This window comes from Thalassophryne amazonica, chromosome 23 (assembly GCF_902500255.1).
Source record: "Thalassophryne amazonica chromosome 23, fThaAma1.1, whole genome shotgun sequence".
Taxonomy (NCBI): Eukaryota; Metazoa; Chordata; class Actinopteri; order Batrachoidiformes; family Batrachoididae; genus Thalassophryne; species Thalassophryne amazonica.
In genome coordinates, this window is record NC_047125.1 from 4,406,527 (window position 1) to 4,418,482 (window position 11,956).

Below are 11,956 nucleotides of genomic sequence, written 5' to 3' on the forward strand. Positions count from 1 at the left end.
CCTCTTTTTCTCTCTCTCGCTCTCTCTTTGGCAAACCCACAATTCTGCACACTTCCACATTTACACAATTCAGGCAGCAAAGCTGGCAAGTTACCAAGGAAAAGGAGGAATGCCTGATGAGAAAAATATTTGACTGTTATAACATGTTATAAAGTATCAGTAACACAAACAAAGCTGAGTGAACAAACCTGTTCAGTAGGAGAGATTTAGAGGATTAAAAACAGCATCCAGCCCTTTACCTCTTGTGTTCTCTTCTTTTAAATGACACATTTCTTCTATCTGGTCTGTGTTCATTCCTTTATCAGCAGGTGTTCGCTGTAGTTTCAACATGTACCTCAGCTGCTCGACTCCAGGCATGTTTGTAGAAAGACTTTAAAACACACAAAAGAAAGAGAGTCAACAACCAAGTGGAGGAAAGACTAAAAACAGGTGATTTAATCATCTGCTGCTGCTCTGCTGCCCAGGCTGACCAATCACAAGTGTGAGACAACACTGAAGTCCTAAAGCAGAACACTCCAACCCTGATCCCAGAGATCACCTGACATCCAGATTTCCCTTACATACCTGCTGCAATCAGCTGATTAGCGACAGAGAGAGATGATATTAATGCCTATAAGATGTTTGTTTAAATCAAACTAAGATGGTGTTAAAATAAAATTAATTGTTCTGAACTTAGACATTGTTCCCATTTCGTGGCAAAGTAATGGGACAGTTTCAGTTACAATGAGACATTATAAATGTTTCCAAATTCAAATGTTGCACAAGACGTAGAAAGTTTGATTTCATATTCATCTCCAGGGATGAAAGTGGTGAAAAATTAAAAAAGCTGAAACCAAAATTACCAGGGGGTAGGCCTGGGCGATTTGGCCTAAAAATAAAATCTCGATTTTTTCAAAAAAATTCGATTTTCGATTTTTTGACGGAGTTTTTGTCCTCTCACTCTGAGCTGCAGTGCCATGGCTCTGCTCTGCTCGACTGGCTGCTGACGAGCAGGCAGCAGTCCGATCAGCACAAACAGACTGGCTGGATTAAACAGAAATACAACAGCACTACACCGTTGTTCCACTGTGTGGGCAGAACCGTGTCTTTAGACAAACTTTGCAGCATCCAGTCACTTGTTCCATGTCTGTCACAACAATCTCAAACCACTGTTAGCCATGTTTGTTATTGTGTGAAGGAAAGGGGACGGGGAGGGGGGAGCTACGGAAGGTCCTGGGGACAAAACGTTGCGCCGCTGCACGAGGATAAAAACTCGAATTTTTTATTTTTAAAATCGTACCCCAACAAATAATTCAAATTAACCGATATTACCGATATATCGCCCAGGCCTACCAGGAGGCAAACCCCCCAGAAAAAGTTTGAATTCTGGAAGCTCTGAGATGCAATCTGGTGCTATTCCAGATAATAAATTAAATTACAGTAAGTGCAGCTCCCATTTTGGCAAGAAAAAAAAAAACCCTCAAATGACACTCTCCTTCAAAATCACTCATCTAGTAGTTTTCTCACAAGAACTTACCGATATATCTTTTCAACATGAAGTAACAAAAACTAATCATACCTGTAAAGTAATGCACAACCACTTGACTTTTAACTGTACTACATAAATATACTTCAATCTACTTCTACATTTTTCTACCTGTCGTCCACAGATATGATCGGTTTGGTCACCTCTGGTGTTGTCTTTACATCTTTGAAAAGTGGATGAACACCAGACGATGCTGTCACATTGACAACACATTATACATATAGGTTGCCGCAGAGACGGTCACTTCCAGCAAAGTGGCCAATTCGAAGGTGAAAATTCGTACCTCCGCGACTGGCCGCCCGATAAAAACAAGATCAGGCTGCATTGATTATCTATTGAAATCAGCTGGTTTGGTTTTGTCTCTAACAGCCAGCTGACAGCTCTCACTGCATGAAACGATGAGATTTATACACCAAGCTGACCTGAAATAAACCACTGCACATTAAATTGACTTTATCGATGAGTTTAACCCATTTGAAAAGTGAACATATTTTGTATTGAGCTCGGCGATGTTTTCATCGACTAAAAATGGCCACCAGAGGGCCCTCGGTGTAAAGTTCGCGGCAACCCACATACTCCCCTCATTTTTTTTTCAGCGGTGTTGGGAATGTAATATGTATAGAACTGATAATTTGCTGATCTACTTTATCCACCACAGAACTCCAGTCAGAGAGCAGACATGGGCACACAGGAACAGTTCAGAGCCTTTATATGCAGATTTGCTGCTTAACAGACGAACTTGAATGGCTCCGTTTAACATGCAGAGAGCACAGGAGTTGGAATTAGTGTGCCTTGATAGAGAGGGATTCTATGCCGTTTTGGGTTCCATGAAGTCGCTTGAATTGGAACAGAAAATCACCTACTGCCAGAGGGATTCTTGGACGCTAAAAAGCAGCTCAAAAACGTGGCATAGCCCTGCCCGAATTCCACCGTGCCCGAAAATATTTCCACCGGCGCTTTTCTCCACACGGTGGAAATAATTTTTGCAGTCTTGGTAATTTGCTGTGTAGGGCGGGGATGATAAACAAAACCTGCAAATTCAAGACAGAATAAAAATGAAAATACAGAAGTCCACCTCGGCACATGTGTTTATCCTGTTTTTTTCCCTGTCAGTGTCATGTCTGCAAAACCTTCAATCACTCCACCCCTGAAAATGCTGGCCTCTAGTAGTGGTTGGCTCTCACTGCGGTATTGTGTCACTTCCTGTTCCGGAGCACAATGGTGTTTTGCTGTATCTGTTAGCTGTTTAATCTGTGTAGTTAGATTGATCTAGATAACGATTTGTTTCACAGTGTAACCTTCACGTGCCTTAAAGGAGACCTGCATTGAAAAAAATGCAGTCAGATTTTTTGTTCAAAAAATCTGACTGCATTTACACATGAGATCCTTCTGAATGTAGTAAAGTAAATCTACAAGCACAGATCTGTCATTCAACGGAGAAATCTTCATTTGAAAATGACAAATTTACAGCTAACATTTAGCCCTCCGCAAATTGTCCCTCTCATCATGGACACTGCCGAGATGTCACGGACAAGACCCTCTCCCAGCATGCACTGGGCCAATTGTAATTTGTGGATTTACGTCAGTTTGCGTCTGCACCTTTTTCTTGTCTTATACGGAAGGATCTACTTTTTTAAAAACTTCATATTGTCTTGCGGCACGTTTGATGAGTACACATTTCTTTTATTTGTGCTTGAAAAATATTTTGGGGGACTTTTTCATACGCCCGTTTGATTGAGTGGTGTCGCAATGAAAATCTACTGTCTTTCGCCTCCGGTACCATCGCGGGATATGGAGGCGAGACCCGCAAAGAATCCCAGTCATTGAAAATATATAAACCTCTCTCAGCATCCATGGAGCTCTGGGGCTCCGACTGCCGAGACGTGCGGTGCTGTGGATTTTGCCGCAAGAAGTCTGTCCTTGCAGCAACAGGCGGCCGCTTCGCATTAAAACAGCGAGCGTAGCGGAGGCAGACAGCAGGAGAGGAAGAACCCGCCGCTGTCGTTGCTGATATGTGCACACAGATTTGTATCTCACATTCATTGCAGCTTACTTTTGGAAAATGAAACCAGGACGTGTATAAGTAACATTACTAACAGATAAAATCAATTTCAATGCAGGATCGGACTGAAGGCGGGAGCGCGTCGTTGTCCCTGACGTCATGGAAATGATACGGCTGTACAAACTGTTTTCACAGAGGGCTAAATTTTAGCTGCAAATTTGTCATTTTTAAGTGAAGATTTCTCCGCTGAATTACAAATTTGGGCTTACAGATTTACTTTACTGCATTCACAAGGGTCTTATAAATACATATCAGCTATTTCTTTCTGAAATCTGACCACATTTATTTCAATGCAGGTTTACTTTAACTAAAGCACTCCCTCTGTTGAATCACCTCTAAATTATTTACACATTATTCACTTTGTGTGTTTTTAGGAATGCGCTAGCTTAGCGCAGCTACTAGCTCTTAGCCGGTTTAGCATGGCGGCTTCTCCCGTCTCTCCCACACTTTTCTGCTCTGGGTGTGAAATGTTTAGTTGTTCCTCTGCCTCCTTTAGCAGTAACGGTACTTGTAATAAGTGTAGCTTATTCATAGCTTTGGAGGCCAGGTTGGGCGAATTGGAGATTCGACTCCGCACCTTGGAAAATCCTACAGCTAGCCAGGCCCCTGTAGTTGGTGCGGACCAAGGTAGCTTAGCCGCCGTTAGCTGTCCCCCAGCAGATCTCTCTATTAGAAAGCATTGCTTAAATTTTCATTGTTATGCAGATGATACCCAGCTTTATCTAGCCATGAAGCCAGAGGACACACACCAATTAGTTAAACTGCAGGAATGTCTTACAGACATAAAGACATGGATGACCTCTAATTTCCTGCTTTTAAATTCAGATAAAACTGAAGTTATTGTACTTGGCCCCACAAATCTTAGAAACATGGTGTCTAACCAGATCCTTACTCTGGATGGCATTACCCTGACCTCTAGTAATACTGTGAGAAATCTTGGGAGTCATTTTTGATCAGGATATGTCATTCAATGTGCATATTTAGCAAATATGTAGGACTGCTTTTTTGCATTTGCACAATATCTCTAAAATTAGAAAAGTCTTGTCTCAGAGTGATGCTGAAAAGCTAATTCATGCCTTTATTTCCTCTAGGCTGGACTATTGTAATTCATTATTATCAGTTTGTCCTAAAAGTTCCCTGAAAAGCCTTCAGTTAATTCAAAATGCCGCAGCTAGAGTACTGACAGGGACTAGAAGGAGAGAGCATCTCACCCATATTGGCCTCCTGTTAATTCCAGAATATAATTTAAAATTCTTCTTCTTACTTATAAGGTTTTGAATAATCAGGTCCCATCTTATCTTAGGGACCTCATAGTACCATATCACCCCAATACAGCGCTTCGCTCTCAGACTGCAGGCTTACTTGTAGTTCCTAGGGTTTGTAAGAGTAGAATGGGAGGCAGAGCCTTCAGCTTTCAGGCTCCTCTCCTGTGGAACCAGCTCCCAATTCAGATCAGGGAGACAGACACCCTCTCTACTTTTAAGATTAGGCTTAAAACTTTCCTTTTTGCTAAAGCTTATAGTTAGAGCTGGATCGGGTGACCCTGAACCATCCCTTAGTTATGCTGCTATAGACTTAGACTGCTGGGGGGTTCCCATGATGCACTGAATGTTTCTTTCTCTTTTGCTCTGTATGCACCACTCTGCATTTAATCATTAGTGATTGATCTCTGCTCTCTTCCACAGCATGTCTTTTTCCTGATTCTCTCCCTCAGCCCCAACCAGACCCAGCAGAAGACTGCCCCTCCCTGAGCCTGGTTCTGCTGGAGGTTTCTTCCTATTAAAAGGGAGTTTTTCCTTCCCACTGTCGCCAAGTGCTTGCTCACAGGGGGTCATTTTGACCGTTGGGGTTTTTCTGTAATTATTGTATGGCTTTTGCCTTACAATATAAAGCGCCTTGGGGCAACTGTTTGTTGTGATTTGGCGCTATATAAATAAAATTGATTTGATAATAGTGAGTGCTAAAATATGCCAATTTTCAATAATGAAAATCACCAATATATAGCTACTATCATGAATGTGAAATAACCGCAGCCGTTCCATCCCGTCGTGAATAAATTCAGATGGCCGGCAAAACGGCGGGTTGCGCTGTTTTGCCGGTGTCACGTACGGGGCAATATCGTCCAGTTCAACTTTGCAGAGGGCACCGCCATGTTGAAATAAACTCTACGATGATGTCATTTGAACGAGCCAATCAACGGGGAGATCCGGTCAAATGCTAGGTGACAGTTTGCCGTATCTGGCAAAATATAACCTGCCTATCTTTTGTTGTGTAAACATCACTTTTTTAATGAAATCATCAACGCCTTAAGAAAAATATTAAAATAATATTGTCCAATCGAATGTTCACTTTTTTACAGTATTTCAATCAAACAACTTCAATATTTTTCCACAGAGAAAACCGCTGCTCGGACAAAGTCTTTGCCTCCAGTTATATTAAGAGTTGGCTTAAATTACTTAACATAATATCCAAACATCGTCGAAACAGACGACATGGCGAGTAGTTAGCTTAGCCCTTAGCCAATAATACCAAATAATTTAAAACATTCCCACTCGGCAAGAATCACTAACAACACAACTGAACATCCATCCCCGATAAAACAGAAAACCCACTGCAAATAAGTAACTCACCCTCTTCACGAAGGAATTCTACTTTAAAAGCAGGTTGTCGTGTCAAAAATAACGTCCTAACGCGACCGAAGCTAACAGCGCATTGGAGCTGTCCAAATCGATGCCTGACCTAAATAACAACTAATACAACTAAAGGGAATTTACGACACAATGGATTTGCACTGATCTAAAAAATGACCCAGGCGACTGGCAAAAAAAAAAAAAAAAAAAAGATGAAATCCCCCCAAAAGAGTGGCTCCTCCATAGCACCAGTGGATCCACCAAAAAGAGGAGAAAAGTTTTCCCAGTAAGTGGGAAAACTTGCAAACTTGACAGTTCTCAAATACATATTTTCCTCACTGTGTATGGCTTATAAAATGTTAGTTTCTGGTATCTGAATACCTTTAGGTAACTCTTACTAAGTCGGTTTGTGATGGAAAAGTTGGAAATTTAGTCCAGTTGGTGCAGTCATGGTGGAATTGTAATGGAGGCTACATTATTCTTCTTTTGAGCCATTGATATTTTGCAAGATGATGCTGTTTGAGTCATAAATACATACCAATACTAATAACTGTATTTAAAAAAATTATGAGTGACAAGAATGGACAAGATTAGGAATGAACATATCAGAGGGACAGGTGGGACGGTTTGGAGACAAAGTCAGAGGCGAGATTGAGATGGTTAGGGTATATAGGGAGAAAGATGCTGAGGATGTGGAGCCACCAGGCAGGAGGAGAAGAGGGAGGCCAAAGAGGAGGTTTATGGATGTGCTGAGGGAGGACATGCAGGTAGTTGGCGTGACAGAGGAAGATACAGAGGACAGGGTGAGATGGCAACGATTGATCTGCTGTGGCGACCCCTAATGGGAACAGCAGAAAGACAAAGAAGAAGAAAAAAATTGCAAAACAAGTTTGTTCAATTGAGTAGCACTGCGTTTATTTACAAATTTATGTACAGAGATGCAGGGATGAAAAATCTCTGCTTTTTGGGGGGATTTTAGCTTCTTTTTTTTTTTTTGCCAGTCGCCTGGATCATTTTTTAAATCATTGCAAATCCGTTGTGTTGTAAATTTTTCTTTAGTTGTATTAGTTGTTATTTAGGTCAGGCATCGATTTGGACAGCCCCAATGCGCTGTTAGCTTCGGTTGCGTCCGACAACGCTGCTTTTAAAGTAGAATTCCTTCGTGAAGAGGGTGAGTTACTTATTTGCAGAGGGTTTTCTGTTTTATCGGGGTGGATGTTGCGTGGTGTTGATAGTAGTGATGGCAATTTCGAAGCCTCGTGAACCAATGAGCCACTGCAACACAACTGGCTGAAAATCGACACACTGCTTCGACGCGTTTGATACAGTTTGAAGGGTGACATCTGCTGGATTGCTTTGAGAATTACCTCGAACGAGTGCCCTGACAAATGTTGCATTAATTCATGACTGATGTGATTTGTTCTAAAAAATAATACTAAAAAAAAAAAGTCATATGTATTATTGTGTCTTTTTAATGTAATAAATAGTCCGTACAGATGCACACATAATGGTTATAAAAGCCTTTATTGTAGACCCATATGTAGATTTGTGTGATCATTCCTCAAACTATATTTGGATAAAGTGTGACGGGAAAAGTGAGAAAGGCATGTGCTTCTGCAACTGGTGCTTATGTCGCTGTAAATTAGAGGGGATAGGAGATGGTGATTAACAACTTTCAACAATTTTTATAATAATAATAAATAAATAAAAGCATTTCAACGGTGCTGGACTTTAATCGGCTCCTCTTCTGCCTCACCACCTCTCTATCTTTGGAGAAGACCCGCTCACAAGGCACTGATGTTGCTGGCATCGACAAATTTCTTTTTGCCATTCTCTGTAAATTGGGATAGACTGCGACTTGTGTCGCCCAGTATTTGAGCGGCTCTTCTCCTCTGGAGGTGGGCATATGTTGGGTCAAACCTTGTAGTAAAGCCCTGAAGGCTTTGCTCTCCCACTATTTTGAATGGTTGTGCATCTTCCACAACATAGTCCACCAGTCCCTCATCCAATCAGCTTGTCTGCCTTTAATGGAAATATGATATGCTGAGCTATTTTTGTTTATGAGTATGTTTTAAATTAGATAAAGAATAAATATAGGTTACATGGCCTGCAGGAGCAGCAACAGAAGCAGCAGCCATTGATGTCTCAGGATGTTTTGGACCTCAGGTGTTGCAGCATTGAAGACGCTTGTTACTGTACCTCAAACCCGGGTTGAACTTTGAATGTCATTCTGTTGACAAGCAGGAATGCGCACACTCCTGGCAGAAGCATCTGTTTAGCTCAGCTTTTGATGCGACACTTCTAATGCCTGTAAAAAGCTACGTGTTTCATTGATAATAATGCTTTTTAGAGCGATTTGTGATGCCTCTGACACTTCCAAGCATGCGGTTTGAAAGGCCCTTTACACAAATAGCAGTGGGTGGGTAGAGAGGATTAATCATTTTTGTCTGATCTGCTTTCACCTGTGTGGTATATTAGATCAAAGTGCTCCCAAGCAATTGATCGTGCTCTTTTTAGCACTGGCTCCACATGTCCCTTCCTCACTACTCAGTCTCTCACACACACACACTCATCTTCTCACACATTTCACTTCACAAATAACAGCTCTTCAGTCACTCAGCTCAGTCTCTGATCTACCTATAATATATAGTCTGACCTATAACCTATGTTGATGTACTGTGTGAATAAGTGTTGTATATGATGGATGCCTGTTTGTGTTTGGTGTGTGTCTGTCTATGTTAGATCCTATGTGTATGTAGCTAACTATACTAAATGAACTCTGAACTAGACCTAAATATAACTAATGCTTTCATCATTGGCTCCGATTCACGTGGTAATTGGCAATAACAGTGTCGCTAGCAAACTCCTCCTCTCAAAAAACCCACGGTTTGAGCTGCTATTCATCTCATTTAAATACTTGGCGGGTCGTATTGACACGCCCAGATTATTCGAATTTTCCGCGAAACTCGACACGTGGTGTGACGTAACGAGGCCTCGCTTGCAGTGGTCACGTGATGGGAGCGTGCTCGAAACGCTGCTCACTGACACTTCTGGTTCAAAAAGCTCGATGCTGTGTCGAGCAGACTGACTCGAGCTTAACATCGCTAGTTGATAGTGATTTCTGCCGAGTGTGGATGTTTTAAGTTATTTGGCATTATTGGCTAAGGGCTAAGCTAGCTAGCCGCTATGTGGTTTGTTTAGATGATATTATTTTAAATAAGTTCATCCAACAGTTATCAGTGTTTCTCTGATGTTACTGTAATATAATGGAGGCAAATCCTTTGACCCAGCAGTGTTTTTCTCTATGGAAAAATATTGAAGTTGTTTGTTTGACATATTGCAAAAAATTGAAGATTCAATTGGGCAATATTATTTTAATAATTTTCTTCAGAGGTTAATAATTTCATTAAAAAATATGTTTACACAATAAAAGATATTTATTCTCCTGACTTCTGCGGCACTGACAACTACAGCTGGGTATCAATTCAAATTTCAAAAATTGATTTGATTCTTAAGGCTCAGAATTGATTATTTCAATTTGATCTGATATCGATTTGGGTTAGTGTTATTAAAATTGTTTTGGAGCTGTTACCTAATTATCTAGTTATGCAACATATTAATACCAGTATATTGACATTTGACAGCAATTAATCAAGTATTGGTAGCTAATAATGATGGCTATAAGACTGATCCCCGCCCAGAATGATGGAGTAATATTTTTATTTTACAAACAGGCTGAACGGCAGCCAAAAGAGGGCGCCAGAGGTACCTGGCACAGGTACATTTCTACAGGCTTCCATGTTTTGGCCTGATGCCTTGTTTCTTTTGGGTTTAAAGTAAGGCTGTAACAAAGATTAAAAAACAAACAAACTGGAGACGATTGTCAGACAAATAATTGCGATTGACGAATATATTGTCTATTTTTTTTTTTTTCCCCTTCTTTATATTCTACTATTGTAGTATAATTACACAACTCTGGAAGAATGTTGGGCTTATGTGAGTGGAGAAACTGGGAACGTGCAACATTTTTATTTTTATCTTCATTTTACATACAGTAGAGGTGCACCGATCAGGATTTTTTAGGCCGATCACCGATCACTGAAATTTTGATCGGCCGATACTGATCAAGTACATATTTCGGTCATGCCCAAAATAAGAATATAGGTGTAATGTATAGGACTATTTTTGCATTAAGACTTAATGATGAAAACAAAAAACATGCATTCAAATAAAGACACTAGAATAAACTGCCAACTTTGTTTTATTACACTGACTGTTGTTCTACCAGCAAGCTTTTTTTTTTCCATGTTTCATGTTGCTCAGGTTACAGTCTACAGAACGTTGAGAATGTAAAATACAGCCCTCATTCTGTGGGGTTAAAATTGTCTCAATATTTGTAAATTATTGTAAATAATCATTGATTTGCAAATGTGTTCAAATATCCACAAATGCAAATTTCATATTTGTAACTTGTAAATTGGTCTATGCAAATAATGTATTTGCAAATATAAAACTTAATTTGTAAAAAAAAAATTACATTTGTAAAACTGGAAATTGTATTTGTGAATTGAGTTTCAGCATTTGTGGATCACCAATTACATGCATTCATCGCTTTCCTTTGATGTAATTTTGAGATTCTTTTTGCGAAATCCACACAGATCCACAACAAATGCCTACTGATTCACAAATACACACTCACGCACACTGGATATCCACTAGATGGCAGTGTGGTTCCATTCATTACACAGCAGTCTATTTAGATCTCTGAGCCATTTGACTCATTTTGACTTCTGATATGAGCTGGACAGACATGGACTACATTAGATGATGGCGACTGCTCTCCTTGTCCGTCCAGCTCATATCAGAAGTCAAAATGAGTTTACGCCACAGAGGAAAGCAAAAACAAAAATAAACAAAACTGTGTTTCACTTTGAAGTTAGTAATTCAGACTGGACTCTATCATTCTAACTTGACTCAGAGCCGCTCAGCGTTTGGAGCTGTGTGAACAGAACGGAGGACGATTCTCGTTTTTTTCTTGCAACAAGACAGGAGTCCCAGTTAGTAACTTTAATCCGCACAAAAGTGACTCACAATCGACATATTCAGGGATGAAAGTGGTGAAAAACAAAAAAAGCTGGAAGCCAAAATTACTCCCCAACACCACCCGCACAAAAATGATTGAATTCTAGAAGCTCTGAAATGCAAACTGGGACTATTAAACTGGAGTGAGTGCAGCATCCATTTAGTGAGAGAAAAAAAAAAAGTCCTTATTCAAATTCATTCCAGTAGTATTCTGCTCTTACTAGGACGCAGCAGTTTTCTAGCTTAACAGATAGTTCTGGAGGAAATCACTGAAGAAATTAACACATTAAAATATGGTTTGAAAACAAAACTGTCATTAAACTTAAGACAGGGATGAAATGGAGGTGTGAGAGTCACTAGGTGTTCACAGGAAACACTTATTTCTGTATGTATTTATTTATGTTCATTGTTTTTATATTTTCTGTTGCGTTTCTATTCAGGTTCTTTTTGTCTCTTTCTCTAAAATTGTATATAATAAGCATTAGTGTTATGCGTAGGACGCGGGTGGAAGACCGACACAGCGTTTGACTGGACCCAGCGTGACAGAAGCAGAAAGCGGTTGGAATATAAACAAATTTTAATGAACAAACAGTGGAAAATAAGGTGCACAAATAAATAATAATGTCCGCGGTCTGGTGTAGTGGAGACACGGCCCGC

General features: G+C 40.2%; 1 protein-coding gene and 1 long non-coding RNA gene across 2 annotated transcripts in view; one reads left to right on the top strand and one right to left on the bottom strand.

Moving 5' to 3' along the window:
- Positions 1 to 11,956, top strand: part of LOC117504818 — a 3,434,143-nt gene that overhangs the window by 1,931,146 nt on the left and 1,491,041 nt on the right. The window lies entirely within an intron of this gene.
- LOC117504923 lies at positions 261 to 6,305 on the bottom strand. The gene is made up of 2 exons (XR_004558982.1): positions 6,218 to 6,305; positions 261 to 370 (listed from the first exon to the last, which is right to left on the bottom strand). It is a non-coding gene; the product is annotated as an uncharacterized LOC117504923 (long non-coding RNA).